The 27,162-nt window shown below is 39.5% G+C and overlaps 1 protein-coding gene and 1 long non-coding RNA gene across 2 annotated transcripts in view; one reads left to right on the plus strand and one right to left on the minus strand.

Annotated features, from left to right (window-relative positions):
- Nucleotides 1-27,162, minus strand: part of LOC307161627 (NACHT, LRR and PYD domains-containing protein 3-like) — a 177,691-nt gene that overhangs the window by 63,342 nt on the left and 87,187 nt on the right. The window lies entirely within an intron of this gene.
- LOC307161647 lies at nt 19,512-20,956 on the plus strand. Its single transcript, XR_013821767.1, has 4 exons — nt 19,512-19,694; nt 20,214-20,275; nt 20,513-20,586; nt 20,907-20,956. It is a non-coding gene; the product is annotated as an uncharacterized lncRNA (long non-coding RNA).

Raw genomic sequence — 27,162 nt, forward strand, 5'->3', positions numbered from 1 at the left:
AATTGGTGAATATTCAGGTGAATATTGTTTCGTGGCCACGAATTAATAATACCTCAGCACGTTATCTTGTGGCCACGTTGTAATTCGTTAAATCAAAATGAGGGAGGGAATTAGTTCAACGTTTCCACGATTTATTAAAACGAGGGAACAAATAAGTCGTCGTAACAACGAATTATTTTGATCAGTGGACAGGGCGCATAAAAACAAGCAGAGAGAGAGAGAGAGAGAGAGAGAGAGAGAGAGATTCTCATAGAGTACAGCAGCGACTGGGCCTTACCCACAAACATGGAGAAGTCCAAAATCATGATCTTCCAGAAAAAACCTCGCCTTACTGACAACAAATACACATTTACACTTGGGGGAACCATTCTTAATCATGTCACCTGTTATAATTATTTGGGTCTGACAATCTCAGCTTCTGGAAAGTTTGACACTGCAATGAAAGATCGGACTGATAAAGCATGTAGGGCTTATTACAGTATAAGAAAACCCCTGTTCAAATTTAACCCACCCATTAAAGGGGCATTCCACCCATTTGAACATTGTTTTTTATTTAAAGTGGGTCATATATGTAGTCGAAATGTAAAATAAATTCTGAATTTGGTGCCTTCGTGACCGAGGAAAGACAAAAAATAACTTCAGGACGCATTTGTATGAAAGACAACAACTCCCACAATGCACCACATTGCACAGCTCCGCAAGCCACTCCCACTAATCCAGAAAGCGCATATCTGCCTATAAGAGAATCACTCTTCCGTCTACAAGGCTAGCTACCACCAGAGCTTGAAATTCATTTCACACAAAATGTCTAGTTAGTTAGCGAACTCATTAGAGCATTACTCCTCGTTTGCATTTCTTTCGAAAAGGTGAATTATTGCATGGTACCTGGATGTTCAGTCAGAACATATGCGGTGCGAAACTAGGATAGTTCACAACACAAACGTACGTGTCCTCGTCTGATTCAGAGATTTCGTCCAGGAGAAATTGTCATCGTTGAAATTCTTTGCCGCAGACGGACTCTATCTCTGTGTTCGTAGTTGCATCTTACAGTCTATGAGTTGCATAGTGAGATCACCGGCGCCACCAGTCCGCCCTAACTCGAGCCAGTCCGGGCTCCTCGTCCGCGGCAGGCAGGTCTTCTGCCTCGGCTGCTCTTCGCTATAATGCGGCTTGTAAAGGTAGCCACAAACACCTGATTCAAGCATCAGACTTCCGAAATCCTCTTCTTCTATATCATATTGAGCACTCTCCTCCGCTATTGTCATAACTTTACATCTGTCTCCACAGCGCCTGTTAGCTTAGCTTCAAACAAGATGGAGGATATTGCTTTCAGTTTCAGAGAGTAAAGTCCCACCCACTGATCTGTAATAGGTCTGTAGCGTGAGCGGGTCCCGCCCCCTGGGAAAGATGAGGAACTAGTGCTTGTAGTCTCAACAGAAATCCCCCCCTCTTACACTTCCTCCTACAATGACGCAAAATGACGATTTTTGCGTCATTGTAGGAGGAAGTGTAAGAGGTAAATAACGGATTTCTCCCGTCTCAGGGGAAAATGAGAGAGTGTTGCACGACCATTCAATAGTATGACTGGGTTTCTAACAATGCAAAGCTTAATGCAAATGGGTGAAGTGTCCCTTTAAACTGTGGCTGAAAATCTTTGACAGCATCATCAAACCCATCCTTCTTTACGGCTGTGAAATCTGGGGCCGCAAATTTAAACTAAATTACGATTCCTGGGACAAAACCCCTGTGGAAACTTTCCACCTCGAGTTCTGCAAGAACATCCTGGGAACTCACAGAAACGCTCCGAGTCTGGGTTGCCGGGCAGAATTAGGCAGATTCCCTCTCCTATCTGAGATCCAGAAGAGAGCCGCAAAGTTCTGGTTCCATCTATCAGACGCGCAGACAGAGAGTTACCATCACTGCGCTCTCAGATACAGGGCAGGACACCCCGAGAAAGACCCCATGCAACATTTAGTGGAAAAACACCAACTTAATCCAAAAATTCAGTTCAGACACGCAAAAGTAAAAGAAATAGGGAACATAACCAAAGAAGAATACATACAAGATTGGCAGATAAAGGTCACACAAGTAAATAAATTAAAATACTTCCACAACTTAAAAAAATAAATTAAAATACTTCCATACCTGAGCGATATCAGGAATTATGGTCAGAGAAAGCTCCTGACAAGGTATCGCATTAGTGACCACAGTCTGTGTGTGGAGACGGGCCAGCACAAGCCGAGCTGGAGAGCCAGAGAGCTCAGACTGTGTTCACACTGCACTGATGGAGTCGTAGAGGACGAGCTGCACTTCCTCACCCAGTGCAGCAAGTATAAACACATCAGAGACTCTTATTTCACACTAATAGCTCAGATTTTACGCCAATTCCAACAAGCGAGACTCATAAACAAACTGTCTTATATTCTGGGAGAGAAAGAAGAGTGTGTTCTCCTGGCAGCGCAGTGTGTGTCTTCCTGCCATCATATAAGGGACAAGGGCTGAACCCTCTTTTACCTTAAACTGCTCTCTGTACTTTTTTTTTATTATTTTTTATTGTATTTTTTTTTTTTTTCATTGTGATATATTTATGCATAAATGTTATGTTTTATTGTTCACTTTTTTTTTTTATCTACCTGTGCGCATATGTTTGTATATGTCTATTGCTTTGGCAATATTGTGCTATTTTACACAGTCATGCCAATAAAGCTCATTTGAATTTAATTGAATTGAATTGAGAGAGAGAGAGAGAGAGAGAGAGAGAGAGAGAGAGAGAGAGAGAGCGCCGGCCGCGCGCACGCACTCTCACCGCCTTCAAACAACACGAGCGCTGTATTGCTCTCTCTCCCTCGCGCATATCAACATCAATTGACACAATAGTAAAAGGTCGGAAGACCGATTGTGTTTTATAGATTAGTAGTTTGTTCATATAAAGTGTTTGATTAGCAGGTACATGTTCAGGAAATGCATAATACAAATTGTATGGGTTAATGTAACTGTAAATGGAGTCTGCACGAAGCTCTTTTGAAGCTGTCAAATGGTGTCGCTATTGGACACTTACCGTAATTGTGATTATTGCTGCCCTGAGGTTTCTTATAGGCTACTGTTGACTGTTTTATCGTTGTTTTTTGAAGAAGCAGCAGCATTACTCTTGCCTCGGAGAAAACAACACGGGCATAGCGACAATTTTGCATATAAATTATTAGGCCTACTTATAGGGCTTGAATTACAACCTGTGGGCAGTTTTTCTACATCCTTTTGTGAACGTCGTTTTACACTTGTTTACTGCACAGCGGGTCATCTTAAAAGTGCCGTCGGAGCTACCAATCTCTGTATAACGGCCGTTGGAGCCTCTGCTGGTAGGGAATCGTCATAGATATATACACATCTTCTGATTATTCTTTTCACTCCTCTGTCAGAAATCTTGCGAGGAGCTCCTGGTCGAGGCAAATTAATGGTGAAATTTTTGTCTTTCCACTTCCGTATTATGGCCCCAAAAGTGCTCACTGGACCATTCAGAAGCTTAGAATGGCGCCTATAACCAATGCCATCATTATGTGTTGGAACAATTAGGTTGCGAAGGTCTTGAGACAGCTCTTTGCTTTTACCCATCATGAGATGTGTCTTGTGTGACACCTTGGCAATGAGACCTTTTTGTAGGCCATCATTTGGGACTGAACCAGCTGTTAATTTAATTAATTAATTTGCACGGACAGGGGGCTGGATTGCTTTTTAATTACTGTAAGTTTTCAGCTGTTGTCTTGACTTCTTCCATGCCTTTTTGCGCCTCCCTTTCTTCATGTGTTCAATACTTTTTCCCTGTGTCATTTCACATTATTACACATAACTTAATTTCTGAACTTATTTTTGTTTGTGTCTTTGTATGTATGGCTTACTTGGATTGTTACCAACATCTGGTGAAAATTTCATGTCAATAGCACCTGTGGAAATATATTTACTGAGAAAAATGATGACGTGTTCAATACTTATTTCCCCCGCTGTATATATAAAAACAGCTCAGGTACACACTACATCCAATATACAATGTGTTATTTTTGTTTGGTAGTTGTTGAACATGTTACAGTGCAATGTTAAAATGGTAAGACAATGAGGCTCTTATATTAAATATGTTTTTTCATCTTTCAGGACGAGGAGTGTTCACCAAGCAATTCATTTTAAAAGGGGATTTTGTGGTTGAGTATAAAGGCCTATTCACACAGGAACAAGAATCCTCTGGAGTGTTTCTTTTTGACTTTCCATGGAAAGGAAAAATGTGTTGGTAATTAATTTTTATCCTTGATTGATACTTTGATAACATAATGACAAAAACTTGCAATATAGGCCCTGTCCCAAATGGCACACTTCATGCTCACATGTATCTTGAGGGCTTACAATCATGTCTGTTAAGTCCACAAGACCGTAGGGTGTCCCATTCTTCATTTGCTCGCGAGTGCCCCCTTTGCGGCTGCTATGCGTCCTCGATTTGCACTTCTGTTGAGCCTGTGAGCTCCACTGCAGACTTCTACCCCACAGTCAAAGCGGAATAACATCATGAAAGTGTGGACTCTGAGGAAGACCGCAAGGGTTTAGGGTGCCATTTGGGACAGGGCCAATGTTTAACATGTTAAGAGTAATGTTTTTTTTTAGAGATGCACCGATTGATCTGCTGGTGACCGGATTTGGCCGATTTTTATGTGATCAGTCTGACATTTTCGGCATGCATGTTAATCAATGAGCGCATTCACACCGTGAGCAGGAGCAGCGCGTGAGCAGCAGTGAAGTGGGGTTTCGGCGCCGAGTCTATTTGTTAGTGATCGACCGATAAATCGGGCCGATATTTGCGGGTTTGACGTGTATCAGCATCGGCCGATACGCGGCTGCTGCGTTCCAGACAGGCGTCCGCAGGCAGCTCTGTGTTGCTGGAGACGCTGCAGTAATATGTTTGTCAACAAATAATTTATCAATGCTTTATTATTATAGGCTATAACCTTTTACAGTTTTGGATAAATTAGGCCTACATTTTTTGCATAATTTTTGCTTAAAAATAAAATATTCATAAAATATTTTATGATAAACATATTACTGTCTTAAGTGAACTCATTTATAGTTATTAACTCAAATAATAATAATAATAATAATTATTATTATTATTATTAGGCCTATTACATTTTAGGCTACATATTTAGAAGACGCTTTTGTTCAAAACTTACAAAAAAAAATGAACAAAGCAATTCGTTAAATATCAGTCATAATACAGGTTAGAAAATAATAATAAAGTGCTAAGATTATATCACAAATAAACAAAAGATTTTGATGCACGTCATTCATATTAAATCGTATATTCCACCCATACCCGCTACAATTGAGAATCACTTTAAGCACGCAGACGTATGTCAATTTGATGTATTCCACTTAATATTCAATAAAACAATATACATTAAGATTCGTTAACAACGTGTTCTTCTAAAACGAGGGCGAGCCACAAATCCGTGAGTACAGTTTACAAACCCATGGGAACGGATTGTGAAAGCGAGGGCACGGTTTATGAATTTGTGGGTACAGATTGCAAAAACTGAAGGCACGGTTTACAAATCTGAGAGCGCGGATTAGAAACTCGTGAGTACAGTTTATAAACTGAGCGGACGGATTGCCAAACCGTTGCCACGGATTGTTTTTTTTTTCTCCTACAGGTGACTTCCCGGGCTCCGTACTACGAGGATCTATTTGGTTAAGAATTAATGTAGTAAAGCTTACGGTGATCCTCTTCAGTTTCAGCGCGCGCAGCTCAAACGGCATGCACGACTAATAATGACTATAATTGGACTGTCATATTACATAACATTATAAAGAGAACAATATTGTAATAAAATATTGTGAATTATTTGGGTTTAGTTGCCATAGTCGCGTTGCTCTAGAAATAGCGCGTCCACAACATGAGTCATTCTGAATGGCACATAATTAGTTCAAGTTCATTTGTGCATTCACTTCATTTTGTGCAGATATAATTTGTAATATTATGTTTATTTTGTATATATCTGATCTTTATTATTATTTGGTAACACTTTAGAATACTGTTCCTTCATTAATGAATAACTACACAGGAACAAATGAGTAATGCATTAGTAACACTCTAGTAAACTACTATTAAAATGGTAAATGGTAAATGGACTGCATTTATATAGCGCTTTCACAGACCTATGGCCACCAAAGCGCTTTACATAGCCTCACATTCACCCATTCACTCACTCATTCACACACCAGCGGCGGTGTCAGCCATGCAAGGCGCCATCCAGCTCGTCGGGAGCAGCTGGGGTTAGTTAGGTGTCTTGCTCATGGACACCTCGACACTTGGTCAGGTGGAACCGGGGATTGAACCACCAACCTTTCGGTTTGAACAAACAAATTAACTAACAAGAAACTCTGATTAACGAATTAGTAAGTAATAGCGCTCAGTCGGATGTGGTAGTTCACTATTAGGTAATCAATAACTACTATTTTTCATACCTCACTGAAGACTATAAGAACTACTATATACAGGTTAATAAATATGTATAATGCACAATGTTTAATATAAGGTAATGGTAGCCCATTAGTAATGAATCAAGTGTTACTACATCCTTCTAAAGGAACTACTAATTATTTGGATCAGTATTCTAAAGTGAAGATCATGGGAACACACTAGTAATGACTAAAGTGTTACCAAATCCATTGGAAGGAAATTGCTATTCAAAATCTTACAAAAATCTCAAAAGCTTACAATGACTTCAGTCAATATTAGGGAGTTATCATGTTTTTCACTTTAGAATACGGATCCAAATAATTAGTAGTTCCTTTAAAATGATGTAGTAATACTTGAGTCATTACTAGTGGGTTACCATTACCTTTTATTATAAATGATGCATTATTCATGTTAATTATGAACCTGTAGATAGTAGTTCTCTGGGAGGTATGAAAAAAATAGTAGTTATTGATTAGCTAATAATGAACTACTACATCCATCTGAGCGCTATTACTTACTAATTTGTTAATCAGAGTTTCTTGTTAGTTAATAGTAGTTACTAGAATGTTAATAATACGTTACTCATTTGTTCCTTTGTAATTATTCATTAATGAAGGAACATTATTCTAAAGTGTTACCTATTATTTAATGGGGCTATCAACACCTGCAAGTGTAGCCTACACTTTGAAGAGTAAAAATGACAGAAGGTTTCATTAATTCAACTTTATTAAAACAAATTGCACTTCCAAGTCATACATTTGTGAAAAAAAGAAATAAACGAATATACAAATTTGTTGTAAGTATAATAAATAAAACATAAAAAGCAAAGGCAGATCAGAACATTTAATGAACAAAACCGGGTCTGTATGGCAGACAGTAGCCGAAAGCCGGTGCCACCGGGGAAACGAAGAAACGAATGAGACTAAATAGCGGAAAAATCAAACGAAAAACTAAACAGTGCAAGCGATGCTACATTAATCACATTAGAAATTAAAGTTGTACAGATGGTGGTCAACCAGAATGAGACTTTTACCGCCGCCGTTCCCGCGGCGGCAAAATTGGGATGTGTATTTGCTGCCTTTTACCGCTGAGTGGCGCTGTAATCACAGACTTTGAAAAGTGTCAGTTTATTCTCTTTATGACGTAATCTGCCGCGGCAGTAATTTGAGCTGAGGTCACAGATAAATTCAAGATAAATATTGTGGTTAAACGAATTCAAATTCATTAAATTTAAACAAAGTAGACACACGTTAACATTGTGTGCCCAGTTTTTCTATAATTTAGAAAGGCTATGTCAATAGGTTACTTGTCATTTTCTTCGTGTTATTTTAATGTGTTTGTAGATTTATTAACTGAAACATAACAGTGAAATAAATTAAAATAATTTACCGTGAAATTAAAACATTTTCAGGACTTGCAGCTCCTAACCGATGTAGTCGGTTTAAGCATTCTTTGTTATATTCAGAACTAAATAGCCTTACATGTTACAAACTTTTAAAACAGAGAAAATAGTAGACGTTGGCGATTCAGACGGTAGCTCTGTGGTCAAAGCATTATCAATAGCCTCTCGGAGCTTCAAACGATCTGAGATCGAATCTCAGTGTAGCCGACAGTGTTTATGTTTTTCTGTTCTTGATGCTTAAATATGTATCTGTTTATTAAAGTCAATCATCTTGTTTAATTATCAATTGTACATTACAACATAAATTTGCTACATTCCCGCTGCAAAGACGACACATCTGATGAAGGAAGACTGTCAGCCGATTGCACCAGAAAATGAAGATGATTCGTCTTTAATCTGCTAAATTATTTTTTTGTGTGTGTGTGAATCATTCACGAGATTGAGATGACTGACAGTGACCCGGCCATATCAACGGAAGACATTTTTCAAAACAGATCGAACAAATCAGAAAAATACTTTCAATACAGTATTGCTTTCAATTAAAAAATAAACAATGAAAATGTAAAATAAAAATAAAATTAATTAAGTTTGAAAACCCATCGCACATTTTAAGATATGAATAAAGTGTCGGGACAGTTTATTTATTTAAACAGGGTTGCATCGATAGAGTTTATTCCCTTTGTGATGCAAAATAAGAAACACAGAATCTTAGGCCTATTCTTGCAACATTTTAAATTTCTATTGTCAAAGAAATTGCAGCTAAATTAAAAAATTAAAACGGTACAAAACGGAAAAAGTTCAAAGCAACATAAATTAAGAACAGGCGTTTTTCTTTGCCTCTCTCGCGATGGATATTTTTTTAGTAAGTTTGGTCTCCCTCACTGCGCGCGGCGGGTCTTTCTCGAAATTAAGCATTTCAGCGTAAAAAAACACCATACAGCTGATAATACTGTATATGTCGCTGTGTGTCATCCACACAAATCACGAAAGAAAAAACTGTAACAAATAGCTTTTGTTCCTTCAAAGATACAACATGCCTTGCTGAATTCACCTTACAATAAAACGAGGTGGGTCGCCAATAAAAGAGCTCTGTATCTGCTAAATTTAAATTGTTTGTGGAAAACCTATACAATCAATAAAACTACAATATATAATTTAATAAGATATAGGGCCTACTGTACATAGGCTATGGACTTTTGGAGATTTTGAGATTAATCCTTAAAATAATTTTGCCTTTGCCTGCTCATCAGGCTGGCTCCGACACTCTCCATATGAAAGACGGAACATTAACACCTCTGTCCTCCACCCCCACGATAAAGCAAAGTATTGCCTTCTCCAAACCCCCCACAGGCTAGCTGAGTTTGCAAAACAAAACAAAGAGTTTGCCACTCGTCGTGCCAAACAAATTATAAACTTCAATATTTAATTCAAAACAATCTCAAAACGCTTTGTGACATTTTGAAAAGCCGTGGATGCATTACTGCCACTGGAACCATGAACGCAACAGAATACTGGTTCTGATTTTATTGTTTGTCGTTTAAACGTCATATATATGAATTATTATAGGCTACAGAAGTAAAGTCATTGTATAATATTTGTTCCTTAGTGTAAAATGGAAATGCATGGCGATTTTATTTTGTAAATAGGCAAAAAAAAATGTTTTAGAAGACAAATCTCTCTGCATCAACAATAGACTATAAAATGCATTAATAGGCTAATATAAAAACACCAGTAGTCCAAGTTAGTTCGGGATTCGAACCCGAGTCATCTAAATGATCGTAACGTACGTTCAACCACTCGGCCACTATTCACTCGTTGCGATACGGCCTAACGTTCCAGTGTGTGTTCGCTCGCACGAGCGAGAAGCGCTCTTCATTCAAATGAACGCGCCGCCGCGTTTGTTGAACACTAATTCAACATGCCAGAATAAAACCTGGCTTTAGAACAATGCATAGCGCCACTCGTCGTGGTGTGCCAAAAAATTACAATAATTTAGTTTAATTTATTTCAGTGTTAATGTTTGAGTTAAAAAATCCTCTACAAATTAAATTAACCCAAAGTCGGCTATAAGAGTCCTTTAGGCTACGTAAAAAAGCAAAGGGCTTACAGTCTTAACATTTAGGCTACTTTGCTTAAATTCGATACATTTATTTTCAGTAGGGCCTAATACATTTGTAGGGATGTAATTTCAGTATGCTTTACCAACGCTATGTATTCAATTAAAGTTCCAAGAGGTCTGGTCTCTATATTTCCTTCCCAGCTGACACTAATATGCAAGTGCACAGCAAAAATCACAACTTGTGCTTGCTGGAACGCAAGTTATTTAAGGTGTCTCAACTGTACACAGTCTACCCTACAGTGTGAATTCGTTACAAGGTTTCATTTAATTACATTAACGTGCAGCAATTTGTACAAATAGAGTCTATAGGCCTACTGTTGTAGACATTAAATAATCTCATTTAGTATCATATTTGTTAAAATATTATAATGTTGTTTTTTCAATCTATGTTGAATATGAAAAGTGAACAGCATGAGTAAGATAAGATGCATTATATCGAGAGATGGATATGGAGTGGGTCAGACATGATTTTGACCACTTCATTAAGTTTTGTTTAGTAGAAACCTTTTTTTAAAGTGAATTTCGTTTTCTATAAATTGTATCTTAATTTTAATCATTTTTTCATCACCCAATTGTCTGGATTCAATAAGTAAGAGAAGCAAACAGACACTAATCATAGAGGCGCCCGTGAGGTCACTTGCATTGCACGTCAGCTGGAGCGCATCTCATCCTCCTAACTTAACGAAACTCAGCGTATGCCTCACACAGACATGATAAATACATCAAATACACAAAGCTTGAAATGTCTTCAAACGAAATAATTCAAAACGAAAAAGAAAAAGGCTACTCTCTGATTATGTCTTTGTGCATTTCTCTCTAGGTGCGTTCACTACAAATATGGCGATCGTCAACTTCATCTTTGCAGTCGACACTGTCAGAAAACACTAGTTCATTGATAAAAATCATATGAAGACAAGGCATATATTAAGTTATTTTAGCTGTTATGAGAAAAATAAATCTAACAAAACCTAAAATCTAAATCTAATAAAAAAAAAAAAAAAATATTAACGCCAATTCAACATGCCAGAATAAAACCTGATTTTTGAACAATGCGTAACGCCACTCGGCCTGGTGTGCCAAAACACTACATTTTAAACTTCAATGTTTAATTCAAAACAATCTCAAAACGCGTTGTGAATTTTTTTTAAAGCCTAGCCTATATACATTAAGGGCATTGAAACCAGGATCTTAACTAAAACGTGTTCCGCGTAATCTCTCAAAAATTATGCCACACTACTCCATGTAAATTTTTTTTTTTTTAAGGACTGCTTTTGAAATCACTATAAATTGTATCGCTCACGAGAGCTCTTCGTTTATCTAATTCCTCAATAGAATAGTAAAAATATTCAGCGTCATTGCTCCTAACATCGTCTCTATTTTTAACTTTTGATTCTATTTTTTCAGCTGTAAAATTGATTCTATCTTTGGTTCTATTCTGTTGTAGCCTAATAGGCCTATTTATATATATGAAAAATATGCCTATTATTTAACCCACTTACATTTTAAAATACGGCAATTGCTGCTGTTTTGCACAATGTCCCTTTGCGCCACCTGGCGGTCATTTCGGGAACGACTCTGAAATGCGGCTGGTTTATTTTCGCCGCGGTAATTTCGCCGCGGCGGCTGGCGCGGCGGTAATAGGCATTCTGGTTGACCACCATCTGTAGGTTGGGTTTTATAGCTGAGGTAGGCTAAACGCAATACTCACGTATCCTTGCTCGATGATGAATGAGAACACAATGAGCCCAACAACAGGTGGCTGGAATTTAAAAGGCTGATTTTCCCGCTTCAGGGCATGACGAGTACATATGTAGTCCAGTGGTCGTCCAGACCATAGATATCATATATAAACGCTAGATGTCTTATGGCGTAGTCACTTCCGGCATCACCGTTCGGCCATCTTGTCACAGTGAAGCTTTGCATTAAGGTGAATGATCAGCATGCACACAAATCCTCATATCTCGCTGAAATATTGACGGATTTACAAACGGTTTGGTTTCTTACAAACGTCATTAACGTGGCTATAATTCCGAATGCTTGAACATATGTATGCAGTGTATGTATGTAGTGTTATGACCAGTGCTTGAAGTGGGGGAAAAAAGGTGCCGGTACTCTCTTGCCTTACTCTCACCGCCTTCACCCAGGGCCGGATTAACAATTTCCTGTGCCCTGGACAACCAGACTCAAGGCCCCCCATAGTTAGGGGGGTTCGGGGGCATGCTCCCCCGAGAAAATTTGGATTTCTCTGATCTACATATGTGCAATTTAGGACTTTTGAAGGCCAAAAAATTATAAGAAATAGGCTATCTTTAAAACCTTGTCATTAGATTATTTGTCAATACCTGCTCTCTCCTCATCTTCATATTTCTTTTTCTCTCAGTCTTCTTATCCTGGCCTATTTCTTCCCCTCCTAAAGCTGAACTTAGTCTTTTCATTTTCGTCTGTGTCAATGACAAAAGTAAACATAGGCTCAACAGATATTTATACGTTTTATGAATCATTTTCTTAGACAAGTTAATTCACTCAAGGCTGCCAGGAAAGCTGTAGCCTAAGTCAGTATTGCCATTAGGAACCTTCTGCAAGCTTTGGAATTTGAAAACGTCTGTTTTTAAATGTTAAAAGTAATTTTAAATAATACAAATTATATATAATGTCATATTCTGTGTTAATTTTGACCACGAACCACGCGCTGTCACTTTAATTCAGCGCGTGCAGCACAGCGAAAATAGACTCGGTGTGGAAACGATCGTTGGACTGCTGTATATGCACCGCTCCTGGAACGCATTGCCGGACCGCATCCGCGTGCAGTGTGAAAGCTCTAACCTGTTAATATGGGTGCGGAAAAAAAATAAGCTCCGCATACGCATTGCAAACGGAGTATATGTGAAATGGGCGTGACACTGACGCTTTTTTTGTCAGTGGTAGAGTACCGGCTACATGCGAGAAGTAGCGGTACGCAAGAAAACGTGCAGGTACGCTTTGGAGTAAAATGCAGAAGTGCCGGTACTGCGTACCGGTCAGAGCATGTGAGCGGAGCGGAGCGGGGAGCGGAGCGGTAATACATCCTCCTGAGCGGAGAGCGCCTTTCTGAAGATTCCGCTCCGTTCGCTCCGTCCGCTCAGCGCCGCTCGCTCAACCCAGAATGCCCTATTGTGATTTGCTAGTTCGAGAATCGGTGAATTAGCTAAAGCAATAGTGGGTTGGTTATGGAGTTCAAATATTATTTTAAGGAAGTTGCGAGCCTTATGCATAAATGCACATTAAAAATCACAGTTAAGAACGAGCAGGGAGAAGAAATTGAAAGGGAGTGTGGAGAGAATGTGAGAGTTAGCAAAGATTCATATTGGAATCTAAAGCGTCACATTGCCAGAAAGCACGAGGATGTGCTACGCAAACATGGTAGTGCAGCAAAAGGTGAGCTATAGCCTACACCATTCGAAAATAAATTAATAGATAAATGGGTAAGGTAGGCTGTTGTACTGAGCCCCTCTCATGACATGCAGACAAAAATATATTGTAATATACAAATTATCATTTCGTTCCCAACTTCCCATGAATTAAGAATTCGTTCTCTCATTTAGGGTGGCCACGAATTTAATTCGTTTCCACAAATTCTTAAATCGTTCCCTGGTTTAGTAAATCGTGGCCATGTTGAACTAATTCATAGGCTACTCTCGTTTTATTAAAACAAGGAAACAAATTATTACAACGTCGTGGTCACGATTTACTAAACCATGGATCGAAATATTATATTGTTAATTTTGTAAGATTTAAATAAAATGAGGAAATTAATTATTAAAACATGCTGACGTCAGGTTGGAACGAATTGTTAATTCGTTATGCAATCATCATATCAGTGCAACTAAAAATAACCTATAGCCAACACACAATATGAATTAGCCTACATAATTGTAGTTGATGTAGCCTATTTTTAAGTTGAAATTAGACAGAAGTTATTGAACCACTTGTTAAATTTTAATTTAAAAAAAAAACTGACCCGAATAATTAGGTAGGCCTATAATTTAGATGTAGGCAACAGAAAATTTACTGTACGCCAGTGATCATCAACTGGCGGCCCGCGGGCCGAATCTGGCCCGCCGAACCGTTCAATCCGGCCCGCGACTGGATTCGAAAATTGTGAGGAGAAAAAAAAAAAGAGGAGAATATATCATGTGGTCCACACTATTAAAGCAACTGAAAATAGCAACAACGACTGAGACTCTTAACTATCAGTAATCCCCACCAATTATGACTCTATTTAGGCTTTATTCCGAAATGAGGACAAACTCGCTCCACTTTTTTTTTTTTTTTACATTTATTGTTTCACACAGTTCTTGTTATTTTCCACACATAACTTTTCCTTATGCCCCCTACTTAACGTTTGGTTTTTATTTCAAAGTCTCAACAAACTTCAAACCAGACTTCTCCGTACAAAAAAAGGAGAGAAAACCAACTGGCTGGCATAACTTAAAATAGCATGGTAAATAAATACTAACCTGGTATCCGAACAAAAACAGGATACAAATAATGTTTGCACATCAAATAAAACGTTAAGTGGGCTATAGCGATTTCAAATCACAAGGCTGAAATAGGTTACTCACACTGCTCAATGGCTAAAATTACATTTCCCCTCTGACACCAACTTTTTTACATCAGGCTTGGCCGCTGTCAGACTTATGCGCAAAGAGTCATCCAAGGACTGGTGTGACAGCCGGTTCCTCTCATGTGTTTTTATGTTGTTCATTTTGGAGAACGCAGCCTCACAGGTGTACGTCGAACCGAACATGGTGAGCACATACATAGCCAGCGTCTTCAATGTACCATACTCCTCGGGACAGGACAACCAAAATGCGCCCAGGTTTTCAGCACCACGGAGAGCAGCCTTCAGGTCCCCTGCGGCCTGGATTTCAGCCAGCTCGCTCTGAATGGCCGCTTCGTCCAAAGACATCATTTTCACTGCGTTTGTGGAGAATTCTCCACTTGGGTTGATGCTGAAAGGATCACGCACAAATCCAATGACATCCCTGGGAATTAAAAAGTCATCGAACCTGGAGGAGAAGTTGTCTTTTAATTGTGTGATGAATTTCTTCATCCTGTCTGTTACGTGGCTTTGTCCCACCTTCTTCAGTGTGCTGAAATGCAACAGCCTCCCCGACAACAAATCTGCGTTAAAAAGGTCAAGTTTGTTCCCAAACGCATCGAGTTTTTCCACCAGATCCACCACTGATTTCTCTTTTCCTTGCAGCTGGAGATTAAGTGCATTCAAATGCGAGAAAATGTCTGTCAAAAATGCAACGTTGGACATATATTCGCTGTCCTGCATGGTGCGGAGATGGTCAGCTGCCGCTTTTGCTTTGCTTTGTTTCAAAAACTCCACTACCTGGGCACTGAGTTCAACGAAGCGCTCCAGTGCTTTGCCCTTACTGAGCCAGCGCACGTCATTGTGGAGTAACAGGTCATCATGAGAAGCCTCGGATTCGAGCACAAATTTGCGGAACAGGCGATGCTGTGTGCTTGAGGTTCCTCTGATGTGGTTGATAATTTTCATTGTTTTCTCCATCACCTCTTTGAGCTCCCCACTTAGCTTTGCGCACAGCACACTTTGATGGATAATGCAGTGAAGCGCGTTAGTTTTAGGAGCGACAGTCTTTATTCTGCTCACCAGACCCTTGTTTTTGCCAATCATAGCAGGTGCTCCATCTGTCACTATCAGGTTGATTTTATCAAAGGACAATCCATGACTTTTAAAAAAATCCTCCAGTTTTCCGAAGATGATGTCAGCAGTGGTGTTGTCCTCCAGCGGAAGCAATGCCAGCAGCTCCTCTCGGAAATCTTTGCCATCAAAGAATCTGACAAAAACGCACAACTGTGAGATATCCGTATTGTCCGTGGACTCATCAATGGCCAACGAAATGTATTTGGCTTCCTTGATCCCTTCAATGACAACTTGCTGGACATGCACTGCCAAGACGTGTACACGACGCGCGGCAGTTGAAGCAGAGAGAGGTATTTGTTTGACAGCTGCAATAATTCTGTCCATGGATTTGTCGGGGGCAAGTTCCTCCAGAACTGTGACCATGCACTCCTTGAAAACCTCACTTTCTGTGAAAGGTCGATTATGTTTGCAAAGCACCCAGGCAGCCTGCATTGATGCACACGTTGCTCTCTCTTGATCAGTTAAAGCTCGAGTAATAATGCCACTTGCACGGGAGTACGCAGATTTCAATGTGGCAATTTTTCTCTTTCGGGCCTCTGACTGCTCAGGATATGAATCCTTGAAATTTGTGTGTTTAGTGTTGTGGTGACGGCGCAGATTATATTCTTTTGCAACAGCAACAGTTTCGTTGCAAATGAGGCACACAGGTAACGCATTTCTGAAGGTTGGCATGATAAATGCGTACTTTTCAGTCCATTCGTCATTAAAGGATCTGTTTTCCGCGTCAACTTTTCGTTTCATGGCCTTTGAGAGTGCCATTTTAGCCTACCTGTGTTAAGAGGCCTTTTCCTTCCACTAACTGAAACTGTATTAGCGCTGAAGTCAGGGACGACAGCCCTATATCGATACTTTGTTTCATCTGTTTGTTTTTCAAGTGCTCTATAAATAAAGTTTACTTGAATTGAGACAAAGTATCTCTATCACTCCTGGTGGTTGACTGTGGTACAAGTGATAGGAGCCTGACTCATAAAGGCTAAAAATGCCTTCAGTTTTGTAATGAAATGAAAAAATATAAACAAATAATAAACATTAAGTGATAATTTTATGCCAAAATTATATTTTTATTTCAATTTTTTGGGGGTCCGGCCCCCAAGGTGAGTGTCCAGTAAAATTCTGGCCCTCCGACAAATGTAGTTGGTGACCCCTGCTGTACGCTATTATAATGTACGCAAATTTGTTTTTACAGAAAAAACTGCTACCAATCAAAGGGAGATAAAGAATTTTTTCCCTCTCCTGCGTCCCCAGACTCCCCAGTTCTCTGTGTCTAATGCATGGAAGAAAGAATTAGATGACACATTTTTTAAGATGGTTTACGTGGATTATGAACCTCTCACAAAAGGTGAACGTGAGGGTATGCGTCATTTTGTCAGCGTTGCCCAGCCCGGCTATACCACACCGTGCTACAGTACAGTACGTGACACTCTGATGCCGAATGCTCTTAGCGAGATGGAAGGCAGACTTAGAGAGCTGTTGCAGTTAGGAGATGGCTTTGCGCTTACTTTAGACATTTGGACAAACAGAGGAGGACACAGCTTTCTGGGTGTTGTGGCAAGTTTCATTGATGAAATGTTTAACAGTCACACTGTGCTGCTGTCCTGTGAATATCTTAAAGGACACCACACCGCTGAGAATATTTTTCATAAATATGAAAGTATCTTGCAACACTGGAATTTACAACGGCGAGTTGTCAGGGTGGTGACTGACAGCGCAAGTAACATGGTAAAGGCTTTCGACCTCCCAGGGTTTGATGAAAGTTCAACTGAAGAGGAGGGCGAGGAAGAGGTCCTTGAGGAAGATGGCAGTGGCACAGAGGAAGGTCCACTTTCACCATTCCAGCCAGATTTTGCGCAGATCATAGAAAACATGAGCGCCACATACATCACTGAATCTAATCTGCATATGCGATGCCCCATCCATTTACTGCAACTCGCCATAAAGGATGCAATAAACGGTCATGCTGATGTAGACAAAATGATCACACGAACGGCAAAACTTGTAAAGAGTATTAGAAAAAGCACCTTAAACACTGAGGAGGCTGATAAACTAGGTGTGCGTCCCACCCCAGCATGTGTCACCAGGTGGAGCAGTCAGCTGCGCATGATTGAATCAGTATTGAAAATGTTTGAAAGAGACCCGCAATTCCAAAACAAGCTGAAAAATTCCCGAGCACAGTAAGCTGACCATGAATGACGTACTTCATCTCCAAGCCCTGACTGAGGTGCTATTGCCTCTGGCAGAGCTTACAACTGCTATGCAAAAAGAGCTCGGAAACCTTGGCATGATTCTTCCAGCTGTAATGGAAATCAAACAGCTTTTGTCCAGTGTCCCTGACAACCGCTCCGTCAACATTCGTGCATTTGTGGAGACACTGTCAGATAATGTCTCTACTCGTTTTAACAGATTTTACTCTGACAAGCACCTTGTGTTGGCGGCTGTATTGGATCCACGTTTTAAAACTGAATGGATCATTAGAGATGGTACAGTGAGCAATCAACTCGTAGAGATACGTGAAATGTTGGTAAAAGAGGCAGAATGCAGTGGTGTGGAGACTGCGGTGGACACAGTGACTGAGGCTAGAAGCGCTCCCAAGAAGGCCCGCATTTTCGGCTCATATGAGAGCAACTCGAGTGTAGCTGACAGTGCCAGAGGTGAGATGGAGGAGTACCTGGGCTCAATGAGAAAAGGTCCACATGAAGACGTCCTAGGATTTTGGAAAACCAATGCTGGATCACTCCCTCGACTAGCCAGGGTCGCCCGCAAAATCTTCAGCATCCCCAGTGGTTCTTCCAGTGCTGAGCGCGTGTTTTCCGCCGCTGGATTACTGTCCCGGGCACACCGCATGAGCCTGAAACCTAATACTTTGTCCAAGCTAATGTTTCTAAAAGTAAATTCTAAAGTGATGTAAAGATTGAGACGTTTTTAAATAGACCGCAATTACCTGCAGTTTTGGTCTATTTAAACTTTAGAACGCGCGTTTCTTTTACTAATGCCAGTAAATCATCCAGGTGTGCTTTGATAAGATGTTGTTAAGTGCATTTCACCTGTGTGTGCTTTTATAAGCATGATAGTCCAGATGTGTTTTGTGAAGTTCTACATGCATTTCATCTTGTTTGTGTGTGTGTGTGCGTGCGTGCGTGCGTGCGCACGCGCGCGTTTTAATAAGCCTGTTTTGCAACTGCAGTTATGTTCACGGAAATAAAATAACGAAAATCAAATATACCTTTTCAGTTATCGCATTTAATAGGCAAGTTTGCCAAAGGGCTAGACATGTTTTTTAATTAAGTTAATTTAATGCATTTAAATTAATAAAAAGAACAGACTTTTATTCAGAATCACCCCGAAATAACTTCTATTTACAATCCTAGCTACTGTAATTTATACATTTATTCCAGATATTCATTACAAAGTACAAACAGAAAGCAAGTAGCCTACAGAGACATTTTATGTCTGAGCGGGATCTGAGCGGGATTCGTTTTACCGGTGAGCGTGAGCGATTCATCAGTGGAGCTTTCGCTTGGGACGCGAGCGACTGAGTGGAGCGCACGCGCATAGAGCGGAATATTGAGCTGAGCGTCACACCGCTCCGCTTCGCTCACATGCTCTGGTACCGGTGAGTACCCACACAGCAAAGGAGTCCGTGGCGGACCCGCCCTCAAGCCGCCAGATCCGCCTGACTGTCAGATTCGTTTTCGCTGCGCTAACAGGATCAGCCCCGCCTCCAGGATCGGCCCCGCCTGCGGTTTTGATCGCCGCACCCAGAATGGATCGCATACGGATCCGCACTTCGGACGCGCCTTAACATGTGCCCCGCCCCCTGACGCACTGTCACCTCGCGGACTCGCTACAGACGCTGGGCGGACCCGCTGACCAAACGCGCCTAATTTCAACTGTCGCCATCGTCACAGAATCATTCTCCGCACTGTGGAAAAGCTAACCGGCAGGTCGACAAGCACGGAACACGGTAAGAATGGTTCAAATATGCTTTATTTGTACAGTTACTTAGCTGTAAAACATTACCGTTCATACCGTTCAACATACCGATGATTTTATTTCTGAAATGATTGTGGCAAACCAAGTTAGCAAATTGTCATTAGCGTAGATTTGAGTAAAAATGTATTTGATAATTAATAACTTTGAGTAAAAAGCTATTTGGATGGTATATTCTTTCTGTCTGGGAGGTTAGGTGATTTAAATAACGTTAGCTGTCCGGATTTTTATCACACCCTGAGCGCGTATTTTCTCCCCTCCAGTAGCTGCTAACGTTAAAATGTCAGGCAATATTATCATGTTAGGCCTAACGTTACCTAACTTACTTTTTTCACTGAATTTCTGGTATAACATGTCCATTTTTGTTTACATTTTGACAGTTCCACCTCCCCATGTAATGTTGTTTCAAAAAAATAATTAATATTATATGATACTGTGTGTGTGTGTGTGTGTGTGTGTGTGTGTGTGTGTGTGTGTGTGTGTTCTGTTGCAGCTTACAGTTTGTTCAAGTGCCACCAGTCTTATTTTGGAGTTTCATCTTTTCCTGACATCAGAGTAAGTAAGATTTAATACTGTTCCAACTTGATTTAGCCAGATATGTTGTCAAATACTGACACTGGTCCACACTACAGCATTTAGCACTGTACTGGTTTGGTTAGTTTGAGTCCATTTTTGTTTACATCATGACAAATATATTATCCACCACCTCCCCATGTAATGTTGTTTCAGATAATTATTTCATATCATATTAAGATATTGTGTGTTTGTGTGTGTGTGTGTGTTCTGTTGCAGCTTACAGTTCACAGTTTGTTCAAGTGCCACCAGTCTTATTTTGGAGTTTCATCTTTTCCTGACATCAGAGTAAAGTAAGATTTAATACGGTTCCAACTTGATTTAGCCAGATATGTTGTCAAATACTGACACTGGTCCACACTACAGCATTTCAATTGTCAAGGCTTAAAAATTTGCAAATTATCAACTTGAAGATGCAGCACTGGCCCAATGGGGCAGGTGAAAGTTCCTGCAACTGGCCCAAGTATCTTTCACGCTGGCCCCGGGCCATCAGGCAGTCCTTATTGTCGAGCCCTGCTGTATAATTATTTTTGAAAACACTCAAAATTTTGGTTATTTTCCACAACTCACTAGTTGAAATGTGTATTTTGTGTTTCTGTTACGTTTCTTTTAGATAAAATGAATAGAAAAACTGTACCTGTCTCCAGCTCCACCTTAAGACAGTAAGTTCTTCAGCAACTTCACTGTAAGTTGACAGTTCATTGTTGATTCAATTGAGTTCAGTAAGGCCACATTTATACTGCAGGTCTTGATGCCCAATTCCGATTTGTTGACCATATCTGAATTTCTTTTATTTTTTGGACCAGCTTTTTTCATTTAAAAGTGACCCATATGCAATTACACCATACACTTGGTGAAATAACCCAAGGTAGACATACTTGGTTCTTGAAATGTTCTTGAAACAGGAAGTTAAATTTATCTGGTGCTGTTTGTTACTTCCTTCTCGTTTAATGATGTTTGGTGCCACAAAATTGGTACAGTGATGGAGTTACCTATTGGCCAAACTACATAAATGATGAGAGAGTGAACGGGGCAGTGAAAAATTCTGAGGAACCTGGACCTGACTGGAAAAAATATGATGCCAGAGTCATGTGGTATGCTATTTTCTTTTTTAAATAATCTAAATGGCTTTTGTAAGCAAATATCAAAGTATTTTGCCAATATGTTATATGGGAAGAAAATCCTTTTAATTACATTCTCATATTGTTCTGTTGTCTATAGTTCTGTTTTAACTCTATTAATTTGAAGGTCTACTGAAGTTTAACATGTAGGCTATTTATTTTTTAGATGACTACTTTGTGGCACAACAACTCTTGAAGAAAGCTCTAAATTGCAACACATCAGATCTACAGTCTGAAGAGGAAGAGGAGGAGATTCGTCCAAAAAGAAGGCCAAAGCCGATGTTAGTATACGTATATTATCCTTTATATTTTACATTAACTTTTTGGCCTCTATATTTTCTCAAAAACATAATTTAGTGTTAGGATATGATGAACCCGACAACCACCACACGTAAAGCCAGCTGAAATAGAGTTAAATGGACAGTATGTTTTCTGGTTTCTCAGAGAAACCATTCTCAACCAATTACATTGATTTACAATTTAAGTTCTTAGGCCAGTGAAAATGTTTATGTAATTACATTTACATTTATGCATTTGGCAGACGTTTATATCCAAAGCAACTTACATTGCATTTTAAGGTACACATTTACATTCCTATCAGTTCTTGCTTCCCCTGGGTATTGAACCCATGACCTTAGCATTGCAAGCGCCAACACTCTACTGTTTGAGCTACAGGAAGGCTTTACATTTATTATTATTATTAATAAGAGTAATTAATAAGATGTTTACTGCTTGTTTTTTTCCACCCTAATTTATAGTCATTTCTTGGGAGACTCTGATGAGAGCGAGGAGGAAGATGCTCATAAAAAGAGGCAAACTTTTAACACAACCATCAGCTCCTGTTATTGCACCACCACCTTTTATCCTAAGTAGCGGCACAGCTGCTCCACCTCCACCCATTTCTCCGCCTAACTGTTCACAGAGACCAGCAGAAGAGCAAACCCCTTCTGCAAGCAGGGTCTACAGACCTACCTGGCGGGGGGGAAGATGTGGATCAGACAGTATTGCCTGCTCTGGTGAGCAATACCTCATTAGATACAAGACTCAAATAGAGTTTATTTTGTCCGCTTTTTTTATTTTTATGCATGCTTAGTCCTGTGTCAAGTTTACTATTTAACTTTTATCATATTTAGTCAACCTTATCCTGTTTTTCTTTAGTTCTTTTTTTAGTCATCTAAACTTATGGGCATTCAAGTTTTATTCAAGGAAAACTTTTTTTTTTTTTTCACGCTGTATAATGGTTAAAATTATAATCACTTAATCATTTTAGTTGAGCTTCTGTTTGTGTTTGTGCCAAATTCTTTAGGGAGTCTATTAAAGTCTGTAGTTTTCTTATGTCTCATTAGAACTACAGAAACGCGACCCGATCTGGCAATCTTACATAGCGTGGTTATAGCAGATAAAGGACCGCAAAGCGGAGGCAGAAGTGCCTTTCACCCTGTTACGACTTGACATTATTTTAAGTTAAAAAAAGAATTATGTCTATCCTCTAAAAAACAACAACCTGGTAGCTTCAATGTGATTTCATGACATGTAATGAAAATCTGCTTATGTATTACAGGTGGTGTGAGAAAGAGCCATGTCTCCTGTGCCGCCACCGATGACGACATTACAAAACATGTAATCCGGTGGTTCAACCTGGCATCAGATAGGGGAAGCTCAAGGAGCCGGAGCCCCTGTCAGGAAACCTTGACCCAACAGTAGTGAAAAAAAAAACTTTATCATTTTAGTGTAATGTTTTTCACTAAATAAAATGATGTTCTTGGTACAATTCATGGTTGATTTCATTTTTTTCTGTAATGTCTATTCAATGTAGCCTATACATGAATAAAACTATTAAAAAAAATAGTAAATACATTTATAGTCTGTAATAACCTATTTTGTTATTGTTAGTTGGCTATTAATGTTTAATGATTTCATGTTTTATTCAAAGGCACATACTGTACATTAATAACTATTCAAGCTTTTATAGAGCAGTCCAGTCTATCTAATGTTCGTCCACCATTAGATTTTAAATATATCTGTAGCTATAGTTTTGGCCAGATAATCAAGTGTGGGGAAAAAAGTGGCATTGTAGACTGAATTTTATGAACGGGTCCAAAACGGACCCGGGACGGGCATATGACCGGGTCCAAAACGGACCCGGAGCGGATATGCGGCTCATTCGCGGATCCAAAGTGAAGCCGGGGCGGATGTACCCATTTATGTACGGATACGCAAAGGGACCGCAGCGGTGTCGGACCGGATCCGCGAGCCGCCACCGCGGCGGATCCGGCGCGGTGTGCAAGTGGACGCAGTTTCGGATCCGCTTTCTGGATCCGTTCCGGAGTTCACTGTACCTCCGCGGCGGATGCGTTTCGTAGTCAGTTTGCTGTCTGGGTACCGCCCCACTTCGAGCACTGGTTATGACTACATATCTGATGTTTATAACAAACCAAACCGTTTGAAAATCGGTAAAAAAAAATTTGTGCCAACGTTCTGTTTGCTGGGTTGTTCCAGGAAGAGCACGTCCACAACAGTCACATATTCCAAGCACGCATCTGAGGCGTTGGTGACACTTTTCATTAGGCTAGTCTTTATATTTGATTATTAAATAATTAATTTAATTAAATGATCAATCACATTGAAACCTTTTACAATACTACTAGCCCTTTATTTAGATTAAAAACCATTCTCATTCATTTAGTGAGGAACATAGCGTTTTGTGCAGTAGGCTATTTGCACACCGTCATGCTGTTGGCCATATGCCACTGCTGCAGACTCATAATGCAGTGTTACGGCTAACGATTAAACGATCGTTCATTTAAACGACGATCGATCATAGGAATTTGTTAAAATTGACATCCCTAACGCAACACACACATACACAAACAAGCCAAACTGTCAGTCCATTTAACAAACATTTTTGGACATGCACAAAAAACATAGCTGGGACAATAACCAACAACAGAGGTTTCACCTATCTAAACACAAATGAGCCAAACAACCTCATCGGCATAGCACAAGAAGCACAAACACACAAACAAACCCCACCCTTTAAAGAACTCCACACCATGACCGTCTCCGACCGTTCCCGAAACGTTACTAGGCGGCGTCTTTGACACCAGTGGGGACGTTCTGAGAACGTTCTGGAAATATCACAATTCCAAATAAAACATGGTCCACATCCCGATTTTGGGGACGTTCTGAAATCGTCCTGGGAACGTAACATTTCTAGCTGGGTAACTTCTCAGTAATGATTTTCATGTAATTTTTAAAGTGTTTAACTCCATTAATGAGAATGGCCTATTTAATCTAAATGTTTATATCAGAAGTAAAACATATTTTAAATCATTCTTTTATTTATTTAAACTGTTATTGAGAACATGCACTGTATTTATGATTATGACTCATAATGAAGATGTACAGTTTTCCTTCATCTGCCGTCAGATATAACGTTAGGCCTATGCGGCAGCTTCACTAAACGGCCCGCGCTCGCTGCCGCGGACATTTCATGGATGGATGTTTGCTTCATGCGATAGGCTTGGTGAGTCAAATTATAATTGTATTATCTATCTGTATATGGTTAATTTTCTTAAAATGTTCTGTCTAAAAGCGATCAAAACGACATTTAACTCCAGCTCACCATCGGTTCGCCAAACTGCTCCGTCTCCAAAACGTTCGTACACACGGGTCACAGTTTGCGTGCAGGAGCGCAAGTTTGTTTTTATAAATCACAGCTTATGCGTCGGAAGTGTCGTCCGCCTCTCTCAGAGCCTGTTCTGTGCGACGCAACGGCTATAAACGAGGACCAGATGCTGTTCCTTTCGTTTTCCTCTTCTTCGTGTGTTTTACAGGAGGGTTTGGAACAGCTGAACACACACCGACACCTACTGCACTGGAGCGGGACATTATACCACACATATCTCTAAACCCTGTTTAAAACCTCTTAAATAGACATTTCAACAGTGCATCTGTTATATTCCCTGTTTCTGGACTAGTATCTAAGATGCTGGATATTGTAAATGACTGACATCCTGAGGTGTGTATTTATACATTCAATCCTTTTGTTTTGTATTAGGACACAAATTATTCATGATTCAAAAATAGAGCTGGATATGGCCAAACATATCATCATCATTTGTTTGTTCACAATTAAACTCCACAGAGTAAGCTACCTTTCAATTTAGGGCCCAACATTTTTATTTAATTTTTCTTCCTAAAGTGTGTTTTTTTATTATATTTTTCTGGATTCTATGTTTATTGATTTAATACAAATGTATCATCAAATATGGTGTGTTTTGAAATGAATTCAAAATTTATTTTTAAATGTAATCAGAGTTTCAGTGTGTGTTTGACAGTAGTTTTCCTCAGATGAAACGGGGTAAAAGCTTGTGAAGTGACTCTGAAGAGCAGCTCTGGAGATGAAGATCATGTGGAGTGTCCTCATACAGTGAGACTGTGTGTGTGTGTGTGTGTGTGTGTGTGTGTGTGTGTGTGCCTGTTTAAGTTTGTGTAGGAGACAAAACTATGCCCTCATTCACACTGGTCTCAGTGTCGCAGAACGAACAGATTTATTAGCAACATGCACTGACTGGCTGTTGTCATGTTGATTCATACTGTGTGATAGGCTGATAGATTAATCCATATAGAGTAAACATGACCAGAGCTCAATGTTAGAATTTGATCATGATCTCGATATGAAATCATTTATTGTCCAGCCCTATTTCAAAAATCATGTTTTTGCCACAATGTTTTAATTTAGGGGCCAGTGTCACTGTATATCGCTAACCCATAGCACACATTATAGCTCTGTGAGAAAGATCATGAATGCGGACATAAATGCAATCTAAACAGTAAACGAGTAAAAAAATATATTCTTATACCTGTATAACAGAGCCATTAGAAGAAGCATGATGAAAAATGCATTAACAAGTATTTAAGTCAAATTAGTTGCAAAATATAATTGAAATGAGGGACAATTTCCAAAATCTAAATCAATTAATTGTCAGTTTAGGTTAAAAACACTCCAAAGTGATTTTGTTAATGTAATTATAATACATTATTATATCATTACTCTAATATGTAATTATCATATCAGTAAATGATAATACAGTTTTTCCACTCTGGGATACCCTTCTGACAGAGCCTTTCTGCATACATTACACAGAATCAAAGAGTTTACTTTCAACAGATCACTAATAAACTTAAAAAAAAAAAAAAAAAAAAAAAAAAATATATATATTGTTAGCCCCGTGGTTCAAAAGGGACGCAACAAAAATTGGGACGCACAAGAAAGTCAGATTTTGAAAGAAAGTTATTTATTAACAAAAGGAAAAACTATACAAAAACTGTGTAATGTAGCAGTCAGGTGTCAGCAGTGTCATGTTAGATGAATGCATGGAAATGTAATGTGCTGTGGTGTAATGATGCATGCAAAAAGAAAACATAACCAAACGAATAACAAAAGCAATCAAATAGGCCGCCCCCTCTGCCATCCGTCTTGCGCCTTTTTAAAGGGGAAAAGGGAAATCAACAAAACAACAGGTGTCACCGATGAAATCAGGTAGGAGAGCGGAGTAATCCATCCATGGATGAGGAAAACCCCAATGGAAGACACAGGTCTTCTCACACACACACACACACAATATTAACAGGCCCTGACAATATACAATCTTTGTTTCTAAAATTGGCAGCTGCTGTTATTTCAAATCTTCTGGCTTTCTTTTTAATATATCACCAAAGAGTATAGAAGTAACAAGAGGCGAA

The sequence above is a fragment of the Squalius cephalus genome, assembly GCF_949319135.1.
Source record: "Squalius cephalus genome assembly, chromosome: 7".
NCBI lineage: Eukaryota > Metazoa > Chordata > Actinopteri > Cypriniformes > Leuciscidae > Squalius > Squalius cephalus.